Source organism: Glycine soja, chromosome 11 (genome assembly GCF_004193775.1).
Source record: "Glycine soja cultivar W05 chromosome 11, ASM419377v2, whole genome shotgun sequence".
NCBI classification, from domain to species: domain Eukaryota; kingdom Viridiplantae; phylum Streptophyta; class Magnoliopsida; order Fabales; family Fabaceae; genus Glycine; species Glycine soja.
In genome coordinates this window covers 33891514-33908713 of record NC_041012.1, presented here as the reverse complement: position 1 = coordinate 33908713, position 17200 = coordinate 33891514, and positions in this window count along the sequence as shown.

Sequence of the window (17200 nt, the reverse complement as noted above, 5' to 3'; positions counted from 1 at the left end):
TTAGTAGAGAAATTCTTCTCCAAATTTCTCAGCCAAGTCCATATTAGAGAATATTATCTTATTCCTTTTCTGTTCATAATCTGTGTAAAATCCATAATTGGTTCACTTGAAAAAAGTATATTTGGATCATAATGAATAAATGATTTCTTTTGTAAAGGCAAAAACATCATCCAAAACCAAGGACGAGACTTGTATTCCTTGACAACAAATCTAGTCTAGCTAGTTCATTAGCTACTGTTCGTAGATCTGTGAGTGTAAGTAAAACTATGAACAAAATTAGTACACCTCCCATCAAAGCATAGTCACAATAGTTATCTTTGTTCCTAGCTTTCAACTGTTGTACAACTCTTTGTTCAGTGATGTAAGGCTCGTAGACTTTTGGAATATGAAGGGAAGCTGCTGCCAGAACTTCCCATGCCTCTTATATTATGCCAGTACCCTTCTGCTGAATGGAGACATCAAAATTATCATTTGTTGAAAATTTTGGTAACTTAGCTCGGCATTGGAAACTCATGAAATCTTCCCATGTCTCTTAGTGTTTTGTTTGTACTTGCTATTGTGTTTCATATTTGCATTCCACACTTTCTCACAAATGATGATCCAACTTAGTGTTTCATATTTTGGGTATGGATCACACGATTGAAAACAAACTTGAACATACATTGTCTTACTACTTTGACACCAATGAGAAAATCTTCTGTTTCCATAGATTCCTTGATAAAACATCCTAAAGAAATTGCAAAGTCATTGACTAAATGTCCTCATGTCATGCTTCTTGTTATCATTGCTTTTCATTTGTAATTTTCCCTGAATTGCGGCCGACAATCCTTCAAAATGAGCCCATGGCCGACAAGCTCTTGAAGCTGCTGCTTCCTTCACTGAAATTTGATTTCTGTGATCTTTCTGGCTTCATAGGGCTAGATTCCACTTCTGTATCACTGATTTTGTTAATCTTAGCAACCATGTTGTTTTATTTGATTCCACTTGATGACTTAGTTGCCTTTTTTGTATTGTTCTCCCTCACGCTCTCTTTTTTCTCATTTCTTTTTTCTTTTTTGCTTGATGATTATTAATTCAGTCCCTCATATTTAAGTGCTGCTTGGACTTATAAAATTTAAGAGTTCACGCCTATTATTGGAGTTTATATTAATATTGGTCGTTCTATCTCTTTCACAGACCATTGTTACCCTAAATGATTAAACATTTTGACTGGAGACTATTATGTTAGTTCTATGGTATTCATATGTAAATTATGATACTTGCCTACTTGGTTTGCTTTGGTGTAGAGGCAGATTGTGTTACCAGAATCTCACTTCCTTACCCCTCTCTCCCTTTGTGCGCATTTTTTAATGATAACTTTATCATTATTTGGTTTGAGTGCCGTATTTGTTTTCTTATGCTCTTCTTTCCCAGTTTAGTTAGGATTCTTTTATCAGCCCGTTCTTTTAATCCAACACAATGTCAGTATTTTGGTCTAAAAGTTAAGATAGTTCCAATGATTGTTTTTTATGCATATTTTTGTTTGTGAAGTGATCCTAAGAATTTTTGTATGTAGCTTGTGTAGAAAATTGAAACCAGTAATTTGAAAATAGGATGCTTAAACTGGTTTAGGCTATAAGAAGCAAGTTTTAACCACTATGCTACACAAGCCAATAGCATAGTTATGAAACCAATAATTTGAGAACAAGATGCTAAACTGGTTTAGGCTACAACAAGCAAGTTTTAACCACTATGCAACATTTGCTTTTAACCAATGTAGTGTATATGGTCCTTAAGCACACGGGTTAGTAGATCAATCTTTAGGTCAATGTATATGAAATAACATATTTTCTCTTTTTTGCTTGATCATTATTAATTCCGATGGCAATATCAATAGATACAAAGCCACAACTGATATAGAAGTGGCCCCTGCAGCAAAATATAGAAGTTTAGTTGCTGCCACAGCTGATATTCTCTGGATTCAAACTCTTCTCTTGGAACTTTTAGTCCCTCATTCTAGACCTAGGTAGGTTAATTATTCACCATGAAGTAAAAAGAGAGTATCATTTGTATATGCAGATAGATATATAACATAACAAGGCAGCTAGAGAGAGAGAGAAAAACTAGAGAAAGAGAATGATAGTAAGGGAGAAGTTCATTTATGTTCCAAATTTCAGTGACATGATTGATTCATTGATTAAATTCCAACCAGCATGGCTAAAAGCTTTTGAGTTCTTCCCTTAATTCTTTTTTTATTCTTCTGTATTTTATACTTTTTTTTTCTATAGTTCATTTCATCATCATTGTAACTATAGCTGCCCATTATAAAATAGCTTAGACAATCTAGGTCTGCTGCTTCTGAACCTTTTATTTATCCTTGAAGTAGTTTAATTTTTTTTATTTGTGTTCAACTAGTGAAGAGTGAAGACTGAAGTTGTTCTATCAGACTCCTTGATTTTCCTTTTATTTCAACGGAAGCCTAAGCAATACACTGCCACTAAATTGCCAGTAAGAAAAATTGGTCATGAAACACACACACACACACACACAAACCCTAATGACACACACACACACACACGTATGATAGAAACACACAGACACACACTGATGACACACACACACACACACACTCATCATACAAACACACACACACAAGTTTGATAACAAATTTGTTCAATTATACATGCAGAAATTTGTTCAGTTCTGACTTGTTAGCTGTGACAAGGTAGTTGGCCTCTTCATAAGGTACTTATCTAAGTTTAACTTAAATTCTACTGCAGTGGTGATGACCTACTAATATTAGTGAAAACAAATTTTCCTACTGTACCTTAGTTAATTTGTTCACAGTTGTAAAAAATGAATTGATTTTAACTTGAGTTATTCGTATTTTAAGTTTTCAAATATGCTTGCATGATTGTATTTGTATGAGGATTATATTCTTTTTTTATATAAATTTTGGCAAGCTGAACAGTTGTTAGTGTAATGTTGGTATTTTTATTTTTTTAAAAAACAACAAAAGTATATTTTATAGATAAAAGTACCAGAGGTACTAAAGATACAAGATAGTTATAGTTAGAACTGAATTTATCAATGTGACCTTCCCTGCCATTGATAGAAGTTTATGGTTCCACTTAGACAGCTTTGCTTCAAATTTTTTAATCAATGGTTCCCACACCAAGCAGCTAGAAGGCTTAGCCCCTATAGGAATCCCCAAATACTAAAAAGGAGTCTCCATCTGCCTACACTTGAGAAAATGAGCTGCATCATGAACCCAGTTGATATCAACTCCAAATATCCCCACACTACTTTTGGAAAAATTAATCTTCAACCCAGATACCATTTCAAAGCCCCTAAGCATGGCCTTCATCACAATTACATTATCCCATAAGGCTTCTCCCACAAAGATAGTATCATCTGCATATTGCAGAATGTTTACTGGCACCTTCTGCTTTCCTACTAGATAACTTCTGTAAAGACCTTTGGTTAAAGTTGCCCTCATCATACCAGTCAAGCCTTCTGCCACAATATTAAAAAGAAAAGGGGCTAAGGGGTCCCCTTGCCTCAAACCTCTAGTGGGAGCAAATTCCTTTGAGGGGCTACCATTTATTAGAATGGAAATAGTAGCTGATTGATTACATGCATTGATCCATTTTCTCCATATGGGGCAAAATCCCATTCTGTCCATCTATAATCCAAAAAGGACCATGAGACAGAGTTGGAAATTTCTGCATTAATGCAACTCCTTCACCATTCCAGCAATTGGGAGTGATCATAAAATAGAAAAACTAACATGAATTTAATTTAAATTACTACTTTGTTATCATTCTTGATGGATGTTCTAGAATTCATGAGTATTGACTTTGGTTTAATGGCTTCCATTTCTTTTAAAGGATTAAATCCTGCTCTGATATTGGATGACCATTGGTTGAAATGAATACCAAAATCCTTCTCCAAATGTGTCAGCCATGTCTATGACCATTGGTTTTTTTTTCCAGGTTATCATAGACTACTTTTAATTGACATTGTTGTTGAAGGTCGTTCGGGTTATAGCAACTCCAGGTATGTACGTAGGAACTAGCATGTATATACTGTTGTTTCATTTAAAATATTATATAGTGGTATTTGCTTTAAAATGTTATATACTAGTGTTTGATGTAAAATGTTGCATACTGGTTTCAATGAATGAGGAATTGAGTCCCTTAGGAAATGAATTGATGTAAAAAACAGAAAACCTTCTGCAGTGCTTATTTTTCCACCCACATTTTTTTTTATCAGCCAAGATAAATTTTATTTATATATATTGTGAGTACCAGAGGTACAAAACAGTACATGAATTAGATTGACTTGCCAGCAACATGGTTCCAAGCTCAGACTGAGATCAATCTCGCAAGGAACCAAAGCTAGGTATTACAAAGACCTACAACACCCACTGTCTATGGTTTCTACCCCCCTGAAAAGACAAATCCTGATGCTAATAGCTGTAGGTGAAGGCAAAGTCCTTCTCAAAGTTCTTCAACCATGTCCATAGTGTAAAAATAGCATCCTCCATTAACTTGTTACCATCAAAAGTTTCATTAGAGAAGATGATTTTATTCCGATGCTGCCACACTGTCCATGTGAGGGCCAGCCACCAACTTCTCCATCGGTTAAGACGAATTCTACTAGGCAAACAGAACGCGTGCTGGGAAAAGTGCTGCCACGGTTTCTGCGGAAAAGCTCCATGAATGTTGACCCATGTCATAGATTCCCACCATAATGGAAGTATTCTATCACATGTCAAAAATACATGATGGAAGCTTGCTTGTGGGGCTTCTATGGAGGCTGGATCTTTGAGCTTCAATGGGGTCCTTTAATGGTGATTTTCCACCATGGAGATGCAGCGGAAGACAAAGGAAAGGAGGTGAGAGGAGGCGCCATCCATTAAGGAATAAGCCATGGAAGAAGGAGCTTCACCACCAAGATGACCCTTGGATAAGAAGCTTGGAGAGGATGCTTCAATGGAGGAAAAGAAAGAGGGAGAGAAAGAGGGAGGGGGAGCACGAAATTGAAGGAAGAAAAAGGGAGAGAAGTTGAACTTTGAGTTGTGTCTCACAAGACTCTCATTCATCAAAGTTACAACAAGTGTTACACATGCTTCTATTTATAGACTAGGTAGCTTCCTTGAGAAGCTTTCTTGAGAAAACTTCCTTGAGAAGCTTCTTTGAGAAAACTTCCTTGAGAAGCTAGAGCTTAGCTACACACACCCCTCTCATAACTAAGCTCACCTCCTTGAGAAGCTTCCTTAAGAAGATTCCTAAAGAAGCTAGAGCTTAGCTACACATACCTCTCTAATAGCTAAGCTCACCTCCTTGAGATGAGAAGCTAGAGCTTAGCTACACACCCCCTATAATAGCTAAGCTCACCCCCATGACAAAAAACATGAAAATAACAAAAAAAGTCCTTATTACAAAGACAACTCAAAATGCCCCGAAATACAAGGCTAAAACCCTATACTACTAGAATGGCCAAAATACAAGGCCTAGACGAAGGAAAAACCTATTCTAATATTTACAAAGATAAGCGGGCTCATACTTAGCCCATGGGCTCGAAATCTACCCTAAGGCTCATGAGAACCCTAGGGCCTTTCCTTGGATCTCTAGCCCAATCTACTTGGAGTCTTCTAGCCAATGCCCTTGCGGGGTAGGATTGCATCAATACATGTGCTTCATTCTCCTCAGAATTCCCACAGAATGGGCATAATGTGTCATTAATTACCACCCTTCTCCTCCTCAAATTTGTCTTTGTTTGTAGTCTCTCCTTTAATTATCGAATGTTGTCCAGTAGGGTCTATTTTCCAGATCCATTCATCTTTTTTGTGAATCTGAATACTGCTGCCAGCAACATCATTAAGGAAACAATCTTCCATCTCAAGCTCTCTGTCAAACAAGTGTCTTCTCCATTTAAAGTTCCACTCCTACCCTTTTTCCACCCACATACTACAGATGCTGCAGAATTTCTGCCTTAAATAAGCTGCAGTGCTTATTTTTGTAAAAGCTACAGTGCTTGTACATAACTTCAATTAATTTGAATCTGCTTTGCAAATGCTGCAGAATTTCTGGCTTAACCAAATTAATTTCTGCCTTTCTAGAAATTGGTCTTTCAGGGGAATCCCATCCTCAGCCCAACCATCTTCCGAGAACAGCATTTGGTCACCCCTACCCATCTTCCACCTGTTCAGCCTATCCTCAAATTTCCTAATTATAGGATCCCACACCACCTTTCTTTTGGGATTGACACCAATCGGAATACCTAAATAGCAGAAAGGAAATTGGAGCAAAGCACAATTGAGGTAGTTTGCAGCATGAAGACACCACTCCTCAGATTGACCAAAAGCTTGTAAAGCATTGATTTGATACTGCTTCCCTCATCATGTGGCTCATGATGTTTACAATTTAATGATCCTTTGCTACCCTGCAATGAGACACACATAGATACACAAACACACACACATAGAGACAAACACACGCAGACACAAACACACACACACACAGAGTCACACACACATAAAGACACAGACAAACACACAAACACACTGAGCCACAGACACACACAAAGACCCACACACAAAGACACACACACTGAGTCACAAACACACACATACACAAACACACTCACACACATAGACAAACACACACACACACACACACATAAAGAGACAAACACACACACACACACACACAGATAAAGAGACAAACACAAACACACACACACACACACAGAGTCACCCACACATAAAGAGACAGACAAACACACAAACACACTGAGCCACAGACACACACAAAGACCCACACACAAAGACACACACACTGAGTCACAAACACACACATACACAAACACACTCACACACATAGACAAACACACACACACACACACACATAAAGAGACAAACACACACACACACACAGATAAAGAGACAAACACAAACACACACACACACACACAGAGTCACCCACACATAAAGAGACAGACAAACACACAAACACACTGAGCCACAAACACACACACTAAGTCACAGACACATACATACACAAACACACTCACACACATAGACAGACAGACACACACACACACACATAAAGAGACAAACACACACACACACACACACAGAGAGTCACACACACATAAAGAGACAGACAAACACACAAACACACTAAGCCACAGACACACACAAAGACACACACTGAGTCACAAACACACACATACACAAACACACTCACACATAGACAGACACACACACACACACACATAAAGAGACAAACACAAACACACACACACACACAGATAAAGAGACAAACACAAAACACACACACACACACACAACTGTTGATGTCCTTGTATGTTCTTGTACGTCATGAATGTTCTTGTATGTCATGAATGTTGTTATACGTGCTGAATGTAATTTGCTATATAAATAACTGTTGTTCATGTTGAGTGAACCGTAGATTCCCGTTTGAGACTGAATGCAATGATTCTTGCAGATAGTTTGCATTAGTCATTGTATTTAGTCTTGAATTGTCCATTTGGACAGTTTGGGGAGACAGGTATTTTTATGTTAGACTCATTCGGTCAGGTTATTATTATTTTGAATGCATTTCAAGTTGTTCTCTGAGTGCATACTTGATTATCGTGAAATTCGTTTCACCGATGTCATGTCGTGTACTTGGAGACCAATGCGAAATGCTGTCGAAATTTACTCAAATTGTTCAAAATAATGCTAACCATGACGTTTGAGGCTAACATAAAAGACAGTCTTCCTAAATGGGATAGGGCCACACCTATAAATAAAAAAGTGAGATTTGCATGCATGGATTTGCTTAGATGGATCGAAGTTGGATCAATCAAAGTCGCATGAGCCCAGAATATGAGGATGGCGTGAAGCAGTTTTTGCAATTTGCTTTAGAAAGAGGTCGGCCGAATGAAGAAGGAAAATATTATTGTCCTTGCATCAACTGTTTGAATGGAAGACGACAACTACTTGACGACATACGGGACCATCTATTGTGTGATGGGATGAAGAAGAATTACACGACGTAGATATGGCATGGTGAAGTGACTGACATGCATAGTGGGTCCCAATCTGAACCGTTTGATGTAGAAATGGGAGATCGCTTGGAGGACATGATTCGTGACCTTGGACAAGAGTATTTTCAAGAAGCACACGCCCCTATGTATGAAGGATTGCAGAGTGATTCAAAGAAACCTTTGTATACGGGGTGCAAGAATTCCTTAACCCTGTTGTCTGCAGTGTTAAGTCTGGTTAATGTGAAGGCCAGGTATGGGTGGAGTGACAAAAGTTTCACCTCACTGCTTGAGGTAGTGCACAATCTGCTTCCAGAGGACAACACGCTGCCTAAAAGTTATTATAAGGCGAAGAAGATACTGTGTCCCATGGGTATGGAGTATCAGAAGATTCATGCTTGCCTCAATGATTGCATACTCTACAAGCATGAATTCCAAGAAATGTCCAAATGCCCTGTGTGTGGGACTTCACGGTACAAAGTGAAGGATGACGAGGAAAGCAATTATGATGAAAAGTCACAGAGGGGCCCGCCAGCAAAGGTTTTGGGGTATCTTCTAATCATTCCAAGGTTTAAGCGTCTTTTTGCTAACGAGGACGACGCAAAAGACCTTACATGGCATGCAAATGAAAGGATTTCTGATGGAATGGTCCATCATCTGGATGATTGCTCCCAGTGGAAGAAGATTGATGGTTTGTATCCGGATTTCGGGAATGAGCCAAGAAATCTTAGACTTGGACTAGCTAGTGATGGAATGAATCCATACGGCACCTTAAGCACTCAACACAGTTCATGGCCAGTTTTGCTAGTAATTTACAATTTGCCTCCTTGGTTGTGCATGAAGCGAAAATACATGATGTTGTCTATGATGATATCGGGCCCAAGACAGCTAGGAAATGACATTGATGTTTATCTAAGTCTGTTGGTTGAAGATCTGAGAAAGTTGTGGGACGAGGGGGTTGTAGTGTTTGATGCGTTTTGCAAGGAGACCTATGAAATGCGTGCAATGCTTTTTTGTACCATTAATGACTTTCCAGCATATGGGAATCTCAGCGGTTACAATGTTAAGAGTCATCATACATGCCCCATCTATGAAGAAAATACAAGTTACATACAACTTAAACATGGCAGAAAAACAGTCTACAGTAGGCATCGCCGCTTTCTAACACCCAATCATCCTTACAGACGACTGAGAAAAGCTTTTAATGGAAGTCAAGAGCATGATATTGCGCCGATACTGTTGACTGGTGAGCATGTATATCAGCGGGTTCAACACCTGAATACTATATTTGAGAAAACCCAAAAGAAGGATAAAAGTCAGAGTTGCATATGGAAGAAGAGGTCCATTTTCTTTGATCTTCCGTACTGGTGTGATCTTGACGTTAGACATTGTATTGATGTTATGCATGTGGAGAAAAATGTTTGTGACAGTGTGATTGGGACGCTCCTTAACATTCAAGGCAAGACGAATGATGGTTTGAATACCCGTCAAGATCTAGCTGATATGGGTATACGATCACAGTTGCATCCAAGGTCTGATGGGAAGAAAATTTACTTGCCCCCAGCCTGCCATACTTTGTCCAAGAAGGAGAAGATAAGTTTTTGTCAGTGTCTTCGTCGGGTGAAGGTTCCACAAGGATACTCTTCAAATATTAAGAGCCTTGTGCAGTTGAAGGAGCTTAAGCTTGTAGGGTTAAAGTCTCACGTGTCACGTGCTCATGCAACAATTGTTAGTCGTGGCTATACGAGACATCTTGCCAAACAAAGTCAGGTTAACGATAACTCGCCTGTGCTTTTTCTTCCATGCTATATGTAGCAAAGTCATTGATCCAGTCATGTTTGATGAGTTGGAAAATGAGGCCGCAATTATACTGTGCCAGTTGGAGATGTATTTTCCCCCTGCTTTCTTTGACATCATGATTCACTTGATTGTGCATCTGGTCAGAGAAATCAAATGTTGTGGTCTTGTTTATCTACGTTGGATGTACCCGGTTGAGCGATACATGAAGATCTTAAAAGGGTATACAAATAATCTATATCGTCCAGAAGCATCTATTGTTGAGAGGTACATTGTAGAAGAAGCCATTGGATTTTGTTCAGAATACTTAGAGAAGGCTAAACCTGTTGGGCTTCCTGAGTCTCGGCATGATGACAGAGTGGGTGGTAAGGGTTCAAGAGGACTGCAGGTGATTACTCCAAGTGTAGAAGATTTGTTACAAGCTCACTTGTATGTCTTGAACAACAGTAATGAAGTTTTGCCATACATAGTTAAGCATGAAGCTTTAGTCAAACAGAATAATCCGAAAATGTCAAAGAATTGGGTGTTGAAAAAGCATAACAAGACTTTCTGTGATTGGTTTAAAGATACAATCTTTGCAGATGAGAATGCTTCAGAAACATTAAGAAAGCTAGCAAATGGGCCTAAAAGAAATGTTATAACTTGGGAAGGATACGACATAAACAGGTATTCATTTTACACAAAAGCACAAGATGACAAAAGTACAATGCAGAACAGCGGGGTCACCCTAAGGGATGAATCTCAACACTTTGCAAGTGTCAATGACGCCAATCCCTGTGTAGCTTCCATCCCTTACTTTGGGTTTATTGATGAAATTTGGGAGCTTAATTATGTGAAATTTACAATATGTGTTTTCAAATGTAAATGGGTTGACAACAACACCGGTGTGCGCACCGATGATATAGGATTTACGCTGGTAGATCTAAAGAAACTTGGTTACCACAATGACCCTTTCATCATGGCAAAACAAGCTAGACAAGTATTTTACGTGCAAGACCCTTGTGATGAAAGGTGGTGCGTGGTTCTGTAGGGCAAAACAGTTGGTGTTAATGTAGAAGATGATGATTCATACATGGACACCTATGTTAGTCCTTTGACCGCTCAAATCACTCGTAATGTTGTCGGAGAAGAAGAAGCTGACGACGTTCATGCTAATCGAAATGATCATGATTAAGGAGAGATTTATTAACATCGTCTAATGTAATTTTCTGCAGAGACAGAGGTCACCAAAGCTAGTAAGTGACAACTACATTTTTCTCTGATTGAGGCATCGCTTTTTTGTTTCAATTTGCCTCCTTAGGACTTCATCCAGGTGATGTTTGTCGCCAGTTTCATCATCCACCACCCTTTTCTTCTCTGTCTTCTCACGTTTATTGTTGTTAAACCCATATTTATGCTTTCTTCCCTTCATGTCTTGTTTTATCACAACTTTAGCTGAATCTCCCATCTTCAGCATAGTTGAATCTCCTGTCTTATTCTCCAATGACACACTTTGATGGCCCGTATCTCTTTTCTTCGTATGTTCTAGTGCTTCAGCTTCAGAATGCATAAAGCAATCAGAATTTTCCAGTGATCACCAAAGGCTTCTGCATCATCATTGACACTCTCCACCCTCTTTGGTTTATGCTTCTGTGTTTTCTTCCGTGCCTCCTCGTTATAAATCTCAGCTTTATTCAAGGTTGCACTAGAACGATCAGCACCAATCTGTGCTTCTTCCTCGTCTATCAGGTCAATATCTTTCCTTTCAACTTTTATTTTGTAAATTACAGTGTAGTTTACAAAAGCAAAGGTGAAAGGAAAGATATTGAGCTGGTAGAGGAGGAACATGCATGGATTGGTGCTGATCCTTCTAGTGAGACCTCCAATAAATCTGAGAATTATAAGGAGGAAGCATGGAAGAAAACACAGAAGCATAAACCAAAGAGGGTGGAGAGTGTCAACGCTGATGCAGAAGCCTTTGGTGATGACTGGAAAATTTTGATTGCTCTATGCATTCTGAAGCTGAAGCACTAGAACATACGAAGAAAAGAGATAGAGGCCATCAAAGTGTGTCATTGGAGAATAAGACAGGAGATTCAACTATGCTGAAGATGGGAAATTCAGCTAAAGTTGTGATAAAACAAGACATGAAGGGAAGAAGGCATAAATATGGGTTTAACAACAACAAACGTGAGAAGGCACAGAAGAAAAGGGTGGTGGATGATGAAACTGGCGACAAACATCAGCTGGATGAAGTCCTATGAAGATCCTCCTCATTCTCAAAGAGGGGAACGAGCAACAATTTGAAGGTTGTACATTCAGGAACTAAAGAATTCAGAATAGCTAGTAATAAGAGGGATTTGTTTTTGGGATTTTCTGAGCACCAAGAGCGGCTACGCCAGAAGCTTGCACTTGAGGAGGGAAGGATATTTGCAGCTAATGAGCAACTTTCTTAACTATGTGTCCTTAAGATTTTACTGTTTCTTTTTGCTAATATGTAAATATAAATGGTATAAGGGTATCGCGTAAAAACATGGTCTATATTTACTTCTAAGATTGTTAGGGGTAAAAATGACCATGTCCATAAGCCATAGCCTTATATTATTTATATTTACATATAAGAAAAAAAACAGTAAAATCTGAAGGATAAATAGTTAAGAAAGTTGTTCATTAGCTGCAAATATCCTTCCCTCCTTAAGTGCAAGCTTCTTGCGTAGCCGCTCTTGGTGTTCAAAAAATCCCAAAAACAAATCCCTCTTATTACTAGCTATTTTGAATTCTTTAGTTCCTAAATGTACAACCTTCAAATTGTTGCTCGTTCCCCTCTTTCTTTTCTGAAAAAAAAGAAAATCAATATCAAAGAAAACATGGATAAAGTCCTAAGAAAATCAATATCAAAGAAAACATGGATGAAATCACAATTAAAAAGCACAACTACCAATCTTTCAGAGTCCTTTGGTTAATTTGTCTTGTCTCCTTATGTAGTGGGGTTTTGTTTAATAATATTATACTTTTGCCTTCCAAAAAAAACTTATGACTGATCCTCTTTTCATTAATCCTATTTTGTATGTTGTTGTATAAAAGATCATGGGTTCTCCACCTGCCTCCACTACTCCTCCTCCTCCTCCTCCTCCTCCTTTTTCTCCTTCTCCTCCTCGTCCTCCTCCTACTTCGGACGCATCGGCTTCGATGTCTGCCGTGAAGCGGACACGCAAAGCCTCACGTCTACGATCGTTGTCCATTAGACCACCTGGTGTTGAGAGACCAGTGGTGCATGTTGATCCTGCTACCGGGAAGGCCGACGGTCCCCACAGGAAGAAATTAAGAACATATTTGGGGATTGTGGCACGTGATAAGGTGGACATCACCTACGAGAACTGGAAGGAGGTCCCTACTGCTCAGAAGGACCTGATTTGGGAGGATATTCAGGTATTTCTCTTTTCTTATTTGATTTTGTGTAATTAATAGCCAAAAAATTTCATTATTGTAACAAATAAACTTTGTTTCATGTTGTCAGGCGGAATTTGATATCCTAGAGGCTTCTGGCAGTAGGAAGAAAAGGAAGTTACTACAGACCGTGGGGGAGAGATGGAGGCAGTTTAAATCAGACCTCACGAGGAAATGGGCCCTTGCAGCCGATCAGGACGGTGTCGAGGACACTGTCTGTGACAAATACGGCATCAGCAAGGAAAAGTGGGCCCAGTTTTGCCACTCGCAGAGACCCTTCTTGGGAGGTATGTTCCTTTGCCATTTAAGTTGTTTTTCATATTAAACATGATGTTGTTATACTTCATTCTACCCATTTCAAACATTATTGTTTAATTTTTCCAGGATGTGCGCATCAAGGCACAGGCCATCCAGAAGTAAAATACTGCCCCCCACGTTTTGTCTCGTGGGGGTTATGATTATTTGGAGCAGAAGCTCCTGGCTGAAAAAACCAAGAAGAAGCTGCAGGAAGCTGCACAGTCAAGAAGCGTTGATGGCGTCATCGACCCTCCATCCCCTGTCAGACGCCACGTGAAGTGGAAGATGGCCCGCACGAAGAAGACAGGGGAGATAACGACTGAGGCCGCAAAGAAAATCGCTGAAAAGATTGTAAGTCATTTTCAACTAACCATTACAATTATGTTTGAATATTTTGAGAATGCCATGTACCACTATGTGTTTTTTGTGCAGGATTCGTTTGAGGAGCAGGCCACACAGGGATCGTTCGTCCCCCATGGACATCAGGATGTTCTGGCCGCTGCTATTCGACGTCCAGAGCACCCTGGACGTGTCCGTGCTGCTGGAGCCGGTGTCACCATCAAGCAATACTTTGGATCAGCTCCACAGACGTCCCGCAGCGCTTCCTCCCTGCCTCCTGACGAATTACAGCAGCTGACCCAACAGATCAGGGACCAGCTAGAGGAGTCCATCACAGAGAAAGTGACAAGGCAGGTCATGGCATCCTTCAGCCAGCTTCAGTCGCAGATGCAATCTTAGGGACTTGCAGTGCCTCCTGAGCCTCTGGTTGGTCCTGGTCCCTCCGGTCCTCGAGTGAGCACAAAGGGGAGTTATGTTGATCCCTCAGGAAACGATCCTGAGACGGGTGACTCTGACAGGTGCGGCTTGTACATAGAAGCATATCCTGTTCGCCTGGTTGCCATGGGGAGAGTTTATGAGGGATCCACTCTTGTTCATAACACTCATTTGTTGCCTGGCCAAGTAAAGGTGAGTGTGGACGAGGTTAAAGATTCACATGCTCCAGTTCCTGTACCCACTGATGAGGTTTCCTTAGTGGGGCAGGCACTTCACACCTTTCTTGCTTGGCCGACACATCTAGTCAAGTCTTTATCACAGTAGGTACTTATTGTCCTTACTATATGTTTCTTTTTTTTAAAATTAATTCATTAAGCGTGCCTCAAATTTGGCTATTTAACTTTGTTTCATGAACAGGTAGTTGTGTCTCCGCCAAAACCACCTCCGAAGCTCGATCCGGAGGTCGATGATCCGCTTTATCTGATGACATTGACCATCCCAGAGCTTTTCTTGAGGCCTTATCAGGTTAGATGGGATGCCACCGTGTTCGGGGTCATTAATTCAGATTTCCCCCTGTACATAAAGCACGAAGACCTCTCCGAAATCGCACACGGTGGTCAATGTCTCAGCATATCAGTGTTACAGTTGTGGATTTTGTAAGTCTTTAAATAAAAGGATTTTATTTACCTAAGTTATGGCTTTCAATTCATAAATATTTAACTTTGACTTAACATAAACAGGCATCTCACTGAAACATGTATGCGAGCGGGGAATTCTGATATCTATGGATTCCTTGAACCACAGTCCATTCAGAGGTCTGGGCAATCGCAGTTTGAATCTGAAAGTTACATAAAGAGTTGGATGCAGAGTTCACAACGTGATGTGTATCTTGGAGCCTACCTAAATGGGTAAGTCAAAAAATAACAAAATTTAATTAATGTTTACTAATGTACTAACCCATTTTAGGTTCCACTGCAGCGGACACTGGCAGATGATGGTCATCCTGCCCAAGGAACACTTAGTTGTTTGGTTTTGTTCATTGCATAACAGGCCAGACAACTACCTTAAGGGGATTATTAATAGGTTAGTGTTCTTTTCAATACATTTGCATTGTAATACCTCAACGTATAACACCAGTTTTTAATTGTTACTCATATGGAATAGTGCTATCAAGGGTCTTGATGATGCTCCACATCCTAAATCAAAGGCTCCTGTTAGGTGGATTGTCGTCAAGGTACGTCATTTACATAAAACTTCCACTTATATATATTTCTTTATATGTCTGTACACTAGTTGTTTAATTAATACCCAAATTTCATTATGTATTTAGTGTAATAGATAAAAAGGAACTACTGAGTGCGGCTACTATGTGATGCACTGGATGCCCACCATCATTTTAGGAACTTTTAGAAATAATTGGGAAGCGGTAAGTTTATTTCAAAGAAAATCAATTAATTTATAATTTGTATTACATTATTAACTTATTATGATTTATTTCATCATGCAGTATTTTAACGATCCTAGACCATTGGAGCCAGAGAGATTAAAAGCATTGCGGATCCAGTTGGCACAGTTTTATCTCCGAATTAGAGATCAGGCCTAGGATTTAGGGACATTTTTTAACATTTTTTACATTTTTTACATTTTCTATGTAACATGAACATTGAATTCATTTGATGATTGTTCTTTATAATAAATCAATTATTTAATTTGATGTTTATTATCATTAAAACTGCTTGAAAGCAGAATAAAATGTTTATTTGCTGTGAATTGGGCCTCCTGAAATTGCATTTGACAGGTACAATTTTAGGTTTACTGTAAAAACATAAAGTATATATAAAAAAAATACTTGAAAACAACATCGATTATTAACAAAAACCGATGTTAATATCATAACCAACATCGGTTATAATAGAAAACCGATGTTAACGTTTGTATATTAACATCGGTTATTTGAGTATAACCGATGTCAGCGTTTGAATTTTAACATCGGTTATCTGTGAATAACCGATGTCAACTATTGTACATTAACATCGGTTAATTATAAATAACCGATGTGAATATTGCGCCGTTAACATCGGTTATGTACAAATAACCAATGTGATACACAAAGAACTACACCAAATAAGTGTATGCATCATCAATGTTGACATCGGTTTTCTAGCAAAACCGATGTTAAGGTCATATATTAACATCGGTTTTTTTAGAAAACCGATGTTAAACTAACATATTAACATCGGTTTGACTGGAAAACCGATGTCAACGTTCATCATGCATACACTTTTTTTGCTGTTGTTCATTGTGTTTAACATCGGTTATTTAGAGAACCGATATTGTCATATGTATGTTAACATCGGTTCTAACCGATGTTAACATTCATACATTCAACATCGTCATTTTCAACATCGGTTTTAGAACAAAACCGATGTAAAATTTTCTAAATAACCGATGTTGAAAGTGTATTTTCTAATAGTGACTTGACATGATATGATTTTTATTTCATAGGATGAAGGAAGTGGACATGATGGGCCAATACCAAGAGGAGGATCATCATTAGATAGTAATTTTCATACAACTTCACATATGTTGCTTAATTCCTTTTGATATATATGGTTTTGGATGTAATATATATTTCAAACTTTTAATGGTTTGACTAATTAGATTTCCTTACTTTAACACATTATCCATGCACATTGTTTCAACTTGGAGCTTGTTATTACAATGAAGTTTTATGCATGTTGAAATTATGTTTGTTATTTTTAATTGCAATTCTAATTCTATCAAAGATGTAATTTTCTTATCGGTACAAAGTATAATTATAGGATAGAATGAATCATTTTGAAGATTGTGGTGTGAATAAGAATAAATA